Source organism: Canis aureus, chromosome X, assembly GCF_053574225.1.
Source record: "Canis aureus isolate CA01 chromosome X, VMU_Caureus_v.1.0, whole genome shotgun sequence".
Classification (NCBI taxonomy): domain Eukaryota; kingdom Metazoa; phylum Chordata; class Mammalia; order Carnivora; family Canidae; genus Canis; species Canis aureus.
Window position 1 is genome coordinate 79,768,139 of NC_135649.1, and position 16,298 is coordinate 79,784,436.

At 49.8% G+C, this 16,298-nt stretch overlaps 1 long non-coding RNA gene across 2 annotated transcripts; it reads right to left on the minus strand.

Moving 5' to 3' along the window:
• Window positions 1-9,866: 9,866 nt before the first annotated feature.
• On the minus strand, window positions 9,867-12,165 carry LOC144307614 (uncharacterized). 2 transcript variants are annotated; one of them, XR_013374416.1, is made up of 3 exons: window positions 11,829-12,165; window positions 11,112-11,247; window positions 9,867-10,813 (listed from the first exon to the last, which is right to left on the minus strand). It is a non-coding gene; the product is annotated as an uncharacterized LOC144307614 (long non-coding RNA). The 2 variants fall into 2 exon arrangements; XR_013374417.1 differs by lacking the exon at window positions 11,829-12,165 and adding an exon at window positions 11,712-11,813.
• Window positions 12,166-16,298: the final 4,133 nt, after the last annotated feature.

The following is a 16,298-nucleotide window of genomic DNA, read 5'->3' on the forward strand; positions in this document are numbered from 1 at the left end:
CTTTGTCTTCTATTCCTCTGAAGCTGGGACAGAACAGTCTTCTTTAGCTTGACCTTCATGCTGACAAGGCTCCCCAGAGTATGTCCAGATCCCAAAGGGAAACCTTTAGGGTTTTGTTTTGTTTTGTCTTGTTTTTTAAAGGAGTAAGGAGGCTGGTAACTGATAAAATAGGTGGGATTAACCAACATGAATGCCTCAGCCAAAATCAGTGCGGATGACATTTAAAAGTGAACTCAGGGTCCAAAGACAGACACACCAGGGCAGCCCAGGTGGCTCAGCGGTTTAGCGCTGCCTTCCGCCTAGGGCGTGATCCTGGAGTCCCGGGATCCAGTCCCACGTCGGGCTCCCTGCATGGAGCCTGCTTCTCCCTCTGCCTGTGTCTCTGCCTCTCTCTCTCTCTCTCTCTCTCTCTGTCTCTCATGAATAAATAAATAAAATCTTTAAAAGAAAAAAAACAGACAGACACCATGCTTTAAAAGGGTCCTGGGAGATGCTGCGTCAACAATGTTTTAATGTCAGTGCCCAGAGAGCTTCACTCCTAGTCCTCTGCTCCCTCCAGGCCCTGCTAACTATTAAGGAGAGTTGGGCAGCAGAGATGAAGTTACCCAAAGATCATGTTGTCTTCCAGGAGTTCCGGGGGAAGCCCAGGTGCCTGTTCCTGTCTGGTCGATAGGAGGGTGGGCAAACACTTTACCAGTCTCATATATATCACATAATAAAAGAGCAGCACTTGAGATTGGCTCGATAGTTTCACCTTTTAAAAGAAATACTTGAGATGCCTGGGTGGCTCAGCGGTTGAGCGTCTGCCTTCAGCTCAGGGCATGATCCTGGAGTCTCGGGATCCAGTCTGACATCAGGCTCCCTGCAGGGAGCCTTGCTTCTCCCTCTGCCTGTGTCTCTGCCTCCTCTCTCTCTCTCTCTCTCTCTCTCTCTCTCTCTCTCGAATGAATGAATAAATAAATAAATAAAATAAAATCTTAAAAAAAAAAAAAGATCCAGGACTGGACTGTTTGAGGCAAAGAGAACTGATTACCGATGCCCTCATGAGGGAAGAAGCCTGGCATGTTCGAGGAACACAAGTAGGCCACAGTGATTGCCGTGAAGGCATGAGCTGATGGGATTGTTTGGATATTGAAACAGTGGCAGGAGAAAAGCACCGAAGGAGATGGGTACAGGATATATTCAGAAGATCGAATCTAGAGGACTTGTTGCTGGACTGCAGTGGAGACCAACAAAATGCAACGCATGAAGGGGCGGGCTTGGGACACATGACGTGACGTGTATGCTTCCTGCTGGCCAGCAAACAAAGACACAAATGTGGATCTCAGGGCACAGGTTGATGAGTGAGGTAGGAATGTGGGAGGTCACTTTGTGGACATGCTGTATGCTGGCCAAAAGCACGAAACAACCCATGGAGAGAGTGTAGTGTGAGAAGGGCCCTGTTCAAACTAAAAGCCAGTGGAAAGGGAGGAATAAACGATAAATACTGACATGGAGCAGAGTGGCCATTGGTATTGGGAGGAACAACGCCCAGAGAGTATATTGTCAAACATGGAAAAAATGAAAAAGAAAGGGTGGGAGAGGGACAGATTCTAGAACGAGGCAATTGTGAAATGTACCAAAGGCACCTGAGAGGTTTGGTGAGTTGAGGAGAGGACATCGTCAAGGGGGTTGGTGATATGTGAAGGTTACTGTTGCCCTTCACAAACCGGTGTTCTTTTGGGGGACAGCTGATAGAAGCACGACTGGAGTGGGTGGCAAGGAAAATGGTTACAGAGCAAGGGGAGACTTGCTGCTTGGAGCATCGGGGAAATGTGGCAGTGTCTCAGAAAGATCTGGGATAAGGCATGGCTTTCTGCTTTACTTCATCTCCTATCGGGGTGCAAAATGGGAGCATGTTCGTAGAGAACAGAATGATGGAGAATATATGGACAGGTCACAATTCAGGAGCACTGCGAAGGCCTACTCCTCCTCCAGGAGAGGGGCATGGGATCCAGGTGAGGCGCCTGGCCTCAAGTGGGATCAGGTCCCTCCTTCCACAGAGGCAGCAGAGAGCGCAGGTGCAGAGTCAGTGTTGCTGCGAAGTGCTCAGGGTGTCTGATAGCTCCACTTTCCTTTTTTTTTTTTTTTTTCCTTCCTTCTCTTCATGCATCACCATGGAACATCTCGAGAAGCGTGGGTGCTGCAGCTCTAGAAGGCTACTGCAGGTCGAGGAGCGGAGCGAGCAGACACAGGTGTGGAGGGTGCAGCGTGTCCTTTATTGGGTTGCACTAGGACGGTAGGGAGGAAGGAGGAAGGAGCAAGGAGCGGAAAAACCTGTTTGAAAGGGAGTGATAGCCCTGGGGAGGCTGGGGGAAGGAGCTGCCTGGTGGAAGGTGAAGTGCCCTGGGGTCCCTGCACTGGAGGCCCCCAGGAGGCTGAATGCTGGGGAGGTAGAGGCATTAGAGGGAGGAAGCTGGGAAAGAAGGACGTCGAGTTAGGAGTGAGGAGCGAGAGGAATGCCGGAGGGGACAGCATGGAGGGGCGCGGGTGTCCTGATGTCCATGGGCAAGGAGATGCTCGGGTTGGGGAGAAGGAGAACGTCCCGAGGTCGAGGCCCCGGGTCGACTAGATCGTCTTCGTGACCCGAGAGTTGGCCCGGAGGCATCGGAAGAGTGAGGGCTGAGAGGGGGACAGCGAGTGTGCCAAGGGCGGCCTTGTACCCAGGCTGGGTTGGGGTAGGAGGACAATGACCAGGGGGTTCATACAGGTGCCGCCCAAGGGGCGGTTGGGCGCTGGTCGTTTTGGGGACGATATTGGGATATTCCTGGTTTGTTTTCTGGTCACGCCCGGAAACTGTCAACTGACCTGTGCCCAGGGATTATCACCGACCTCGCTCAAACCCCATGCCCACGTCTAGAACGCGCCAATCGGAAATCCGCCTGGCCTCTTTTCCATCCTGCCTATGGGGACTTCGGGCTCGGCACTTCCTGCCACCTTAGGCAAGGTTGTGGGTCGGGACAACTGAAGGTTTCGTTCTGAGGTCTGTTACGCACGCTTACTTGTGCTCTTCTCCTGCGTCGTCTATGGCTCAGAGAGAATTTTCGTAACTGTTTCTGTCACGTTGTTCAGGGCTTTTCATAGGGTAATAGCCGAAATTAGGAATTTTCTCTTGCAATGTGCGTCGGTCTGTTTCTCTGGCCACTAGGTGGCAGTGGTGCGCCTCGTAGTCATTCCTTGAGTCTTCCCCCGCCCTTCGTCCTTGAAAAAAATTTCCGAAGTCTTTTGAGGGCAAAATGCGGGTCACCTAATGCCCGCCGGAGGGAGAGCTATGCTAGACAGATTGTTAGAACTGGTTCAGAAAAAGTAAAATTATCCATGCATCTGAAAAGTACAAATAATTAAAAAGCAAAATCCAAGAAAAGTGTTTGCAATGTACAGGTTAACATGTGGGCCAAAATCTTTATATATCACTCTTAAAATCAATAAGGTAATTCTTTTAAAAACATGAATAAATACTGGTGAGAGTATGATAAAGCAAGAATTCTCACAGAATGTTGGTGGCCATATAAATGAGTATTGTGTTTCTTGCAATGTATACCAAGACTGCTAAAAGTGTTCATGTCTTTTCATTTCAGTAAATTTACTCTCAGAAAACTATTTTAAAAATCAGAGATTGTGAAAATATGCACATATAAAAATATTCTTCTCATATTATGATGATTTAATCTTGAGGAATTTATCAATGTGTTCATTCTATACATTTACTGGACTGAATTTCCCCAGAAATTACTAGTGTGATTTTTCATCAGAAGGCAGAAATGGTAGTTGAAGAATAGATATGTGCTGTAAGTACATTTAGAGTACATTTTATCATACTTGGTCTTGTGGCTTGAATATCTGTACCTATTACACACTTTATAGCAAATATTGGAGATAGCACCAACAATAATAACAAGTGTAATAACGCAGATATTGATATAGTAATGAGTTAGGGGCAGATGGGGCTAGGCACGGAAAGATAAGGGAAAGGCCCAGAGTTGGGCTTCCATAAATCCCAAGGACACCAAATGGTCCAGAGTCAGGCTGCTGCCCATTCCAAGGAAACAGAGATAGACAGTAAAAACAGAGAAGAAAATAAATTAGGCTCCCTAGCTCTGAACTGTTAGGGAGTATCTCACTTTGATGGTTACCAGACAATCCCAGAGGTTCAACAGACCCCAAAACAACCATATGTCAATCACTTGAGACAGCAAAAAGAAACCTCAAGGCCTTGGGTTCCCTGGTTAAGTTCCCAATAAAAGGCTAGCCAAAAAGCCCTCAGTGGCAACCCTTTTGGGACCGCTCTCAATTCTGAGAGTTTTCTCTGTATCTTTGCTTAATAGACTTCTATCCATTTACTCACTCTCTGTTGTCCACGAGATTCATTCAACTCTGTAAGAACCAAGCTCTCCCATATCCTTATTGCCCACAATAAAATGCTAGAGGGAAAAAAGCAATACAGGAAACTTCCTATAGTACCATCTCAGTATCATAAAAGAATTTTTACCAAAAAAAGCATCAGAAAGAAATGAGATACCTGTTCAATTATTCAATAAAAATATATTGAAAATACGCTGTTAGGCACCCTTTTGTTGGTGTGGAGAAAACAGTGTTTAGCAAAACACCCTTTACCTTGGGAAGGTTCCATTGTAATAATGGCCTTCGAGAAGGGGTTCACAAGATATTTCTGCTTTCCATTTCGGATATTAACTTTATCTCACTCTTTGAGACTGTGTATTGTTTTAAGGACAAATAAAAAATCTACACGTCTTTTTCAAATGTTTTGTTTTGTTTTTTTTTTTTGCTATGGGGACAACAGGATAAAAATATGTTTAAAAAGCAAGAAAGTCAGGCAGCCTGGGTGGCTCAGTGGTTTAGCGCCGCCTGCAGCCCAGGGCGTGATCCTGGAAACCAGGGATCCAGTCCACTGTCCGGCTCCCTGTGTGGAGCCTGCTTCTCCCTCTGCCTGTCTCTGCCTCTCTCTCTCTCTCTGTGTCTCTCATGAATAAATAAATAAAATCTTAAAAAAATAAATAAAAAGCAAGGAAGTCAAAATATGATGCAATAGAAACAAATGTTCAAATGCACTTTGATGAGTGAGAAATCTCAAGGAAAATTTGTCACGAAATATTATTAATGGTCATCCCTAGGGTGATGTGACTATGCATACTATTAACTCTATTACATTTTATCCTCCAAATAATCTCTCATAACGTTAAGTGACTTCTATAATGAGACAATATATTTTATCATATGTGAAACCCAGGTCCACAAAACCCAGGCCACCGTGCAGAGACGCCAAAAAGAAACCTCAAAAACCAAAATAAAAGTTGCGGACAAATCCTGAGCCTCCTTTAAAAATCGAACGGGAGGGACGCCTGGGTGGCACAACTGTTGAGCCTCTGCCTTCCATTCAGCGTCTGATCCTGGAGTCCTGAGATCGAGTCCCACGTCGGGCTCCCTGCATGGAGCCTGCTTCTCCCACTACCTGTGTCTCTGCCTCTTACTCTCTCTGTGCCTCTCATGAATGAATAAATAAAATATTTTTAAAAAATCGAACAGGAAAGACCAGGTTTCCTAGGTCAGCCTCCGGGTTCAGTAACTATTTTTCCAGACGAAGCAAATACAGTTCCAAAGGCCTTTCCCTCCAGCGGGCATTAGGTGACCCGCATTTTGCCCTCAAAAGACTTCGGAAATTTTTTTCAAGGACGAAGGGCGGGGGAAGACTCAAGGAATGACTACGAGGCGCACCACTGCCACCTAGTGGCCAGAGAAACAGACCGACGCACATTGCAAGAGAAAATTCCTAATTTCGGCTATTACCCTATGAAAAGCCCTGAACAACGTGACAGAAACAGTTACGAAAATTCTCTCTGAGCCATAGACGACGCAGGAGAAGAGCACAAGTAAGCGTGCGTAACAGACCTCAGAACGAAACCTTCAGTTGTCCCGACCCACAACCTTGCCTAAGGTGGCAGGAAGTGCCGAGCCCGAAGTCCCCATAGGCAGGATGGAAAAGAGGCCAGGCGGATTTCCGATTGGCGCGTTCTAGACGTGGGCATGGGGTTTGAGCGAGGTCGGTGATAATCCCTGGGCACAGGTCAGTTGACAGTTTCCGGGCGTGACCAGAAAACAAACCAGGAATATCCCAATATCGTCCCCAAAACGACCAGCGCCCAACCGCCCCTTGGGCGGCACCTGTATGAACCCCCTGGTCATTGTCCTCCTACCCCAACCCAGCCTGGGTACAAGGCCGCCCTTGGCACACTCGCTGTCCCCCTCTCAGCCCTCACTCTTCCGATGCCTCCGGGCCAACTCTCGGGTCACGAAGACGATCTAGTCGACCCGGGGCCTCGACCTCGGGACGTTCTCCTTCTCCCCAACCCGAGCATCTCCTTGCCCATGGACATCAGGACACCCGCGCCCCTCCATGCTGTCCCCTCCGGCATTCCTCTCGCTCCTCACTCCTAACTCGACGTCCTTCTTTCCCAGCTTCCTCCCTCTAATGCCTCTACCTCCCCAGCATTCAGCCTCCTGGGGGCCTCCAGTGCAGGGACCCCAGGGCACTTCACCTTCCACCAGGCAGCTCCTTCCCCCAGCCTCCCCAGGGCTATCACTCCCTTTCAAACAGGTTTTTCCGCTCCTTGCTCCTTCCTCCTTCCTCCCTACCGTCCTAGTGCAACCCAATAAAGGACACGCTGCACCCTCCACACCTGTGTCTGCTCGCTCCGCTCCTCGACCTGCAGTAGCCTTCTAGAGCTGCAGCACCCACGCTTCTCGAGATGTTCCATGGTGATGCATGAAGAGAAGGAAGGAAAAAAAAAAAAAAAAGGAAAGTGGAGCTATCAGACACCCTGAGCACTTCGCAGCAACACTGACTCTGCACCTGCGCTCTCTGCTGCCTCTGTGGAAGGAGGGACCTGATCCCACTTGAGGCCAGGCGCCTCACCTGGATCCCATGCCCCTCTCCTGGAGGAGGAGTAGGCCTTCGCAGTGCTCCTGAATTGTGACCTGTCCATATATTCTCCATCATTCTGTTCTCTACGAACATGCTCCCATTTTGCACCCCGATAGGAGATGAAGTAAAGCAGAAAGCCATGCCTTATCCCAGATCTTTCTGAGACACTGCCACATTTCCCCGATGCTCCAAGCAGCAAGTCTCCCCTTGCTCTGTAACCATTTTCCTTGCCACCCACTCCAGTCGTGCTTCTATCAGCTGTCCCCCAAAAGAACACCGGTTTGTGAAGGGCAACAGTAACCTTCACATATCACCAACCCCCTTGACGATGTCCTCTCCTCAACTCACCAAACCTCTCAGGTGCCTTTGGTACATTTCACAATTGCCTCGTTCTAGAATCTGTCCCTCTCCCACCCTTTCTTTTTCATTTTTTCCATGTTTGACAATATACTCTCTGGGCGTTGTTCCTCCCAATACCAATGGCCACTCTGCTCCATGTCAGTATTTATCGTTTATTCCTCCCTTTCCACTGGCTTTTAGTTTGAACAGGGCCCTTCTCACACTACACTCTCTCCATGGGTTGTTTCGTGCTTTTGGCCAGCATACAGCATGTCCACAAAGTGACCTCCCACATTCCTACCTCACTCATCAACCTGTGCCCTGAGATCCACATTTGTGTCTTTGTTTGCTGGCCAGCAGGAAGCATACACGTCACGTCATGTGTCCCAAGCCCGCCCCTTCATGCGTTGCATTTTGTTGGTCTCCACTGCAGTCCAGCAACAAGTCCTCTAGATTCGATCTTCTGAATATATCCTGTACCCATCTCCTTCGGTGCTTTTCTCCTGCCACTGTTTCAATATCCAAACAATCCCATCAGCTCATGCCTTCACGGCAATCACTGTGGCCTACTTGTGTTCCTCGAACATGCCAGGCTTCTTCCCTCATGAGGGCATCGGTAATCAGTTCTCTTTGCCTCAAACAGTCCAGTCCTGGATCTTTTTTTTTTTTTAAGATTTTATTTTATTTATTTATTTATTCATTCATTCGAGAGAGAGAGAGAGAGAGAGAGAGAGAGAGAGAGAGGAGGCAGAGACACAGGCAGAGGGAGAAGCAAGGCTCCCTGCAGGGAGCCTGATGTCAGACTGGATCCCGAGACTCCAGGATCATGCCCTGAGCTGAAGGCAGACGCTCAACCGCTGAGCCACCCAGGCATCTCAAGTATTTCTTTTAAAAGGTGAAACTATCGAGCCAATCTCAAGTGCTGCTCTTTTATTATGTGATATATATGAGACTGGTAAAGTGTTTGCCCACCCTCCTATCGACCAGACAGGAACAGGCACCTGGGCTTCCCCCGGAACTCCTGGAAGACAACATGATCTTTGGGTAACTTCATCTCTGCTGCCCAACTCTCCTTAATAGTTAGCAGGGCCTGGAGGGAGCAGAGGACTAGGAGTGAAGCTCTCTGGGCACTGACATTAAAACATTGTTGACGCAGCATCTCCCAGGACCCTTTTAAAGCATGGTGTCTGTCTGTTTTTTTTCTTTTAAAGATTTTATTTATTTATTCATGAGAGACAGAGAGAGAGAGAGAGAGAGAGAGAGGCAGAGACACAGGCAGAGGGAGAAGCAGGCTCCATGCAGGGAGCCCGACGTGGGACTGGATCCCGGGACTCCAGGATCACGCCCTAGGCGGAAGGCAGCGCTAAACCGCTGAGCCACCTGGGCTGCCCTGGTGTGTCTGTCTTTGGACCCTGAGTTCACTTTTAAATGTCATCCGCACTGATTTTGGCTGAGGCATTCATGTTGGTTAATCCCACCTATTTTATCAGTTACCAGCCTCCTTACTCCTTTAAAAAACAAGACAAAACAAAACAAAACCCTAAAGGTTTCCCTTTGGGATCTGGACATACTCTGGGGAGCCTTGTCAGCATGAAGGTCAAGCTAAAGAAGACTGTTCTGTCCCAGCTTCAGAGGAATAGAAGACAAAGGAGGTGGCAGGTGGGGGGAAGGCTCTCAAGTCTCAGTCTCCCCTGTATGGGAGGGGAGCTGTAAGTGAGCTGTATCAGAGAAGAGGAGGACAGGGATGCCTGGGTGGCTCAGCGGTTGAGCGGCTGCCTTATCCTGGAGTCCTGGGATCCAATCGTGCATCAGGCTCCCCACAGAGCCTGCTTCTCCTTCTGCCTATGTCTCTGCCTCTCTCTATGTGTCTCTCATGAATAAATAAATAAAATCTTTTTTAAAGAGAGAGAGAGGAGGACAGGATTTTGCCCTCCTTCACATTTGGGACTTGGAATTCACTTTGCAGGATGACCCAGCAGCCTCCCGGTGCTGGCTGGGGGGGGGGGGGGGGGCTCTGGTTTAGGCACTTACTTAGCTTTTTGGAGCTGATCTTGGCTTCTGCTGTGCTATAGGTGAGACCCCCAGGGGCTGGATAGGTGAGGGAAAAATGTAGAAAGTGACTGAATCCCCAGGCAGGGGTTCATGAAGGAAGCCTAAGTAGGCAAAGGGCTAGGTGACTCTGCAGCTGAGGCTGCGGAGTGTCAGCCCTCCCCAGAGTGGGGATGGAGGTTGAGACCAAGTGTCAGAAGGATCTAAGATGCCAGCAGAGGTGAGCTGAGGCTGGGTCAGCCAGGAAGCACCAGGTCCCAACCAAGAGGAGAGAGGAAGAGGCAAGTTTCACCAGCTAACCTGCATGGGCTTTGCGGGTCTGCTTTACCAGCTGAACCTGGGTGAAGGTTCAACAGTCTTCCTCCCCTCAGAGACACAGAGCATACTGAGAGACCCAAAGAATTTCATAGCCGTTCCCCTTCCAGCATCACCCAGGAGACTTGTAAACCACACACACTCCTTCCCCACCTTGGAAAGAAGTAGGGAGCTGGGGTGGAAATCTGAGAGACCGAGCATTTAATCAACTAGACCATTCACTTGATGGCATCTGAGCACACTTGCCAGATCAGAAATGGTTTCAGCGGGTGTCTTGTTCCTTTTCTATGCGGTGGGACAGTGAACAAGCATGAAGATCACAACAGCCAGAGAGAATAAATTAAGCAACGTGGCCTGTGGTCTGAGGAGCCCCAGGGCACCCGTGATCTCACCTCCCCATCCCCACCACCTCTATCTCTGTCCACCCTCCAATCAGTCCCCGAGAGAGGAGATTGGGACGAGAGAGGAGATTGGGACGTCTTTGCCTTGTCCTCTCCTTGAACTAGGGCAATGGTTCTCAACCCATAGGGAACCCCCAACACGGAGCACAGGAGGAAGAGCAGACCAGACACACACAGAGTGGAGCTGTCGCTGGGGGGAGCAGGGCCTTCTCAAGGCTGCCATTGCCTCCAGGGCGATGCCAGGCTCTTTCTCCCCTGACAACACAGGCCCGGTTTTCCAGAGCCTGAGCCAGGAAGCTTAGCTTCCGAAAATGGTGTAGCACTGTGCAGTGCTGGAGAAAAATCACAGAACCACATTTAGGGCCACTCTACTTTCAGAGCCTTCATCATCTCCTGGGACCTCAGTGCTGTACAGAGTGCCTTCTGTGGGACTCTGGTCCCTCCCCCAGTCCCTTCTGCAGACATCCTAAGATCCCACCTGTCTCCCTGCATCCTCTACCACACATCTATCCCTTCCCTGCTAGCCAGAGCACATTCCCATCCTCAGGGGAGATCCCAGCAAGCAGGGAGAGGGAGGAGAAGGGCCTGTGTGCTGGAGGGGGTGTGGGAGTGCAGTCTGGCAACACTCCTCTGCTGCTCCCCACTGGGTCACTCAGCTCTGGCAACAGCCCAGCTCCAGGACAGAAGAGAAAGCACTGGTCTCCAACTCGCTCTCTTTCTGTGAACAATGCTGAGATGATTAAAAAAAAAAAAAAAAAAAATTGGTTACTAGGGTAACTGCAGCTTAATCCCTCTGACTCAAGAGGGGGAAAAACAAAAAACAAAAAACAAAACAAAAAAAACAACCCAAGGAAGACAAAGGAGTGGAAAGGATGTACACACGATGTACTGTGTGGGAGGCCAGCCACAGACACGGAGCTGGGACTGTCACTGTGTGTGCTTGTCCAAGGGTCCTGTGCATGCACACACACACGTGCACAGGCGTGTCCCCGGGGGCGTTCCTTCACCTTCTCAACATTGGTACCTACCTGTTCCTTCAAGGCCTACTTGATACCTGCATTTCATTTGGATCCATTTGGGCAATTACTGATTTAAAGCAAACTCTATGCCAAGTCACCTTCAATGAAAGATGCTTTTTTTCTCACTCCCGTGGTGGTAAAATACCTAGAATATAAAATTTACCGTTTTTGGCATGTTTAAATGCAGAGACAAGGACGCGTGGGTGGCTCAGTGGTTGAAAGCCAGCCTTTGGCTCAGGGCCTGATCCCAGGGTGTGTGTGTGGGGCGGGGGTGGGGGGGGGGTAGGATCGGGGATCCGGGATCGGATCCAGCATGGGGCTCCCCGCAGGGAGCCTGCTTCTCCCTCTCCGTCTCTGCCTCTGTGTCTCTCAAGAATAAATAAGTGAAGACACAGTAGTATCAGTAAGTTGGTAGTGTTGTGCCACCATCACCAGCATCACCCATCTCGCGGATTTCTCATCACCCCGACGTGTATCTTTGGACCTTTCATTAAACACTGGCCAGTACAGGTTACCCTCCGCGCCTGCTAAGCGCTGGGTGTTAGGGAAAGCCACTTCCACTGAGCAGGCGACTGAGAGACCCAGAAAGCAAGTTGCTGAGGCACCTACGCAGCAATTTCAGAAAGGCCAAGTGGCAAAGCAGAAGGGCTCAGTCCGTGGGAGGTGCGTTTTCACAGGAGCCCTCACAAAAGGGAACAAAGCAGAGACAGTCCCGGGCGGTCTAACCTCGCGCAGGCGCAACGGAAAGCCCCATTTTCGAGAAGACGGCTGCTGCCTCTTTTTTCAAGCACGAAGGGCGGGGGCGGAGGTCCTCCCAAAGGCGACACGGCACACTACTGCCACCTAGCGGCCACAGAAACTGAGCGCCACATTTGGGAAGGAAAATTAATCCTTTCCACCGCTCTTGTGCGAGGAGAGCTAGAGATAGTAGCTGAAGGAGCTACGTGCAATGCCGCTGAGGGGCGGAGAAGCCAGGAAGTTGCCAAAGGGACCCGGCAGCATCCTTCCCTACACAAAGCCGGCCGCTCTCCCGCCCCGGAAATATGGTAATAGCGGCCAAAGGCACGCGCCCGGAAGTCCCGGCACCAGGGAGGGAGAATCCCCAGAGCTCCGCTCCGATTGGTGAGTTCTGGGCATGCGCGCAGGCGCTGAATGAGGTCGGTGCCAGGCTGTGGGCCCGGGTTCGCTGGGGGTTCGGGGAAGGGTTCCAGGACCCGGCGTGTTGGTATCCGGGTACTGTCACCACATACCCGGGTGCCCCCACCGCCCCGCTGCGACGTGTGTACGGATCCCTCGTTCACTGTCCTCCTGTGCCCCAGCTTTGAACACGCCAGTCCCGTGGCACCCTCGCTGTCCTCTCAGCTCTCACGCCTCGGTTGTCTCGGGGCACCTCATGGGCCAAGAACATGACCTGTCCGCCTCGGGGCTTCTCACCCCCAAGGGATATTCTCCTTCTCCCCAACCCGAGCATCCTCTACCCACTTACATGCCCCGGGCATCAGGAAACCCAGCGCCCCTGTCTGCTGTCATTATCTAGCAGTCCTCTGGCTCATCACTTGGAACAGAATGCCTCCTCCCCCAGCCCCCTCCCTCTAATACCTCTACCTCCCCAGCATTCAGCCTCTTGGGGGCCTCCAGTGCAGGGACCTCAGGGCCACCTCAAGGTTCACCCCCAGTAAGGGACACTCCCTGTCTGTATCTGAGCACCAGAGCATCGATGATGAAATTTTAAAATCCTACCGAATACTTTTATGTTGATTCCATGTCCAGGAGAGAATTGCCTCTCACTTCCAACCATCCTACCCACACTACTATGTTACTCCCTAGCAACTCTCTTCTGTTCCCAAGCACCTCCCTAATAATTCATGGAGAGGACAGTAGCAATCAGGTGGCATTCTCTGACCTTCCCAGTCCCAATCTAGGGGATTTTGTCCCGGCATTCTCTGCATACATGGTCTAGACTGCGACCAGCCCCTCACCTCTGCTCTGGATCCCACGCCTCCCACCTTCTCAGAGAACTTGTTCCTGCAAGGATCTCTCCTCTCTCCTCCTCTCTCTACACTGGAGCATTCCACAATAAAGGGGAAGAGCCCCTACCCTCTTCCCCCATGTCCTCCTGCAGCTACTGGCACCTCATCTGTTCCTTTCTTTTTTTTTTTTTTTTTAAGATTTTATTTATTTATTCATGAGGGATACAGAGACAGAGAGAGAGAGAGGCAGAGACACAGGCAGAGGGAGAAGCAGGCTCCACGCAGGGAGCCCGACGGAGCCCGACGGAGCCCGACGGAGCCCGACGGAGCCTGACGGAGCCTGACGGAGCCTGACGGAGCCTGACGACGGAGCCTGACGGAGCCTGACGACGGAGCCTGACGGAGCCTGACGGAGCCTGACGGAGCCTGACGTGGGACTTGATCCCGGGTCTCCAGGATCACGCCCTGGGTTGAAGGCGGCGCTAAACCGCTGAGCCACTGGGGCTGCCCTCATCTGTTCCTTTCAAAGCAAAACTGCTTCAGCTTCTCCTGAGGCCATTATTAGCTCCTCGACCCCCTTCAGTAGAGCTTTTGTCCCCGTGTCTGCACTGCAACTGGTCTTGCCAAGGCCTCCATTCATATCCATATTGCCTGACACCACTCTCTCTCTCTATGCACATCTTAGGGAACTTCTGGCATTGTGACCGTTCATTTATCCATCTAGTCCTTTATATATATATTTGAAGTGGGAGGGTTATGTAATGTCAATTTCTGTTGTTTTTGAGAAGGTACCAATTTCACATCATGCCCCCCTTTTGACCTGGATATAGTATGGGAAGTCAGGTCAATATGAGCGACAAGCCAAAGAAAGAGTGTCCGTTTCAGGCCCAGAAGGGGGCAGAGGCCCCCAGAAGAAGTGGGGGCAGAGGTAAAACAGCTCCGACAAGGGATAGCTGTTCAAGAAATGAGGAAGAGCTCCAGGTAAAGGAGGGTTTCACCTCATGCACACTTGAGACTCACAGGATACACTCTGCACAGTGAGCCAGCCCTCTCTTTGAGTAGAGGGATAGCTGGAGTTTATATATATAGCTTTCTTTTTTTTTTAATTTTTTATTGGTGTTCAATTTACTAACATACAGAATAACCCCCAGTGCCCGTCACCCATTCACTCCCACCCCCCGCCCTCCTCCCCTTCTACCACCCCTAGTTCGTTTCCCAGAGTTAGCAGTCTTCACGTTCTGTCTCCCTTTCTGATATTTCCCACACATTTCTTCTCCCTTCCCTTATATTCCCTTTCACTATTATTTATATTCCCCAAATGAATGAGAACATATAATGTTTGTCCTTCTCCGACTGACTTACTTCACTCAGCATAATACCCTCCAGTTCCATCTACGTTGAAGCAAATGGTGGGTATTTGTCATTTCTAATAGCTGAGTAATACTCCATTGTCTACATAAACCACATCTTCTTTATCCACTCATCTTTCGTTGGACACCGAGGCTCCTTCCACAGTTTGGCTATCGTGGCCATTGCTGCTATAAACATCGGGGTGCAGGTGTCCCGGCGTTTCACTGCATCTGTATCTTTGGGGTAAATCCCCAGTAGTGCAATTGCTGGGTCGTAGGGCAGGTCTATTTTTAACTCTTTGAGGAACCTCCAGTTTTCCAGAGTGGCTGCACCAGTTCACATTCCCACCAACAGTGCAAGAGGGTTCCCTTTTCTCCGCATCCCCTCCAACATTTGTTGTTTCCTGCCTTGTTAATTTGCCCCATTCTCACCGGTGTGAGGTGGTATCTCATTGTGGTTTTGATTTGTATTTCCCTGATGGCAAGTGATGCAGAGCATTTTCTCATGTGCATGTTAGCCATGTCTATGTCTTCCTCTGTGAGATTTCTCTTCATGTCTTTTGCCCATTTCATGATTGGATTGTTTGTTTCTTTGGTGTTGAGTTGAATAAGTTCTTTATAGATCTTGGAAACTAGCCCTTTATCTGATAGGTCATTTGCAAATATCTTCTCCCATTCTGTAGGTTGTCTTTGAGTTCTGTTGACTGTATCCTTTGCTGTGCAAAAGCTTCTTATCTTGATGAAGTCCCAATAGTTCATTTTTGCTTTTGTTTCTTTTGCCTTCGTGGATGTATCTTGCAAGAAGTTACGGTGGCCGAGTTCAAAAAGGGTGTTGCCTGTGTTCTCCTCTAGGATTTTGATGGACTCTTGTCTCACATTTAGATCTTTCGTCCATTTTGAGTTTGTCTTTGTGTATGGTGCAAGGGAGTGGTCTAGTTTCATTCTTCTGCACGGGGATGTCCAATTTTCCCAGCACCATTTATTGAAGAGACTGTCTTTCTTCCAATGGATAGTCTTTCCTCCTTTATCAAATATTAGTTGACCATAAAGTTCAGGGTCCGCTTCTGGGTTCTCTATTCTGTTCCACTGATCTATGTGTCTGTTTTTGTGCCAGTACCACACTGTCTTGATGACCACAGCTTTGTAGTACAACCTGAAATCTGGCATTGTGATGCCCCCATATATGGTTTTCTTTTTTAAAATTCCCCTGGCTATTCGGGGTCTTTTTTTTTTAATTTTTTTTCTTTTTTAATTTTTTATTTATTTATGATAGTCACAGAGAGAGAGAGAGAGAGAGAGAGAGAGAGAGAGGCAGAGACATAGGCAGAGGGAGAAGCAGGCTCCATGCACTGAGAGCCTGACGTGGGATTCGATCCCGGGTCTCCAAGATCGCGCCCTGGGCCAAAGGCAGGCGCCAAACCGCTGCGCCACCCAGGGATCCCTCGGAGTCTTTATATATAGCTTTCTGGAGCTGACCTTAGCTCCTGGTGTGTTGTAGATGAGACTGGGGGCATGGAGGCTACGCTCCCAGTGGGGGATACGGAATGTGGCTGGGCTCATAGCAGGAGGTTCATGAAGGAGGCTTTAACCTGGTAAAGGCTTTGATGACTCTGCAGCTGAGCCTGAGCAGCAGACAGTCTTGCCCAGAGGTGGGATGCAAGATGAGACCCAGCCACAGAGGTATGTGCAGATCCCAGCTGAGAGGTAAGGCTGAGTCAGCCAGGGAGCACCAGGTCCTGAGCAGGAGGAGAGACACAAAAGTGCCAGTTACACCAGCTCCCATGCATGGCATCACCAGTGGATCTGGGGGACAAGAGTCATCCCTCCGTCAGAGACCATCCAGGGGCGCTGTGAGCCATGTAGGTGTGTCATAGACC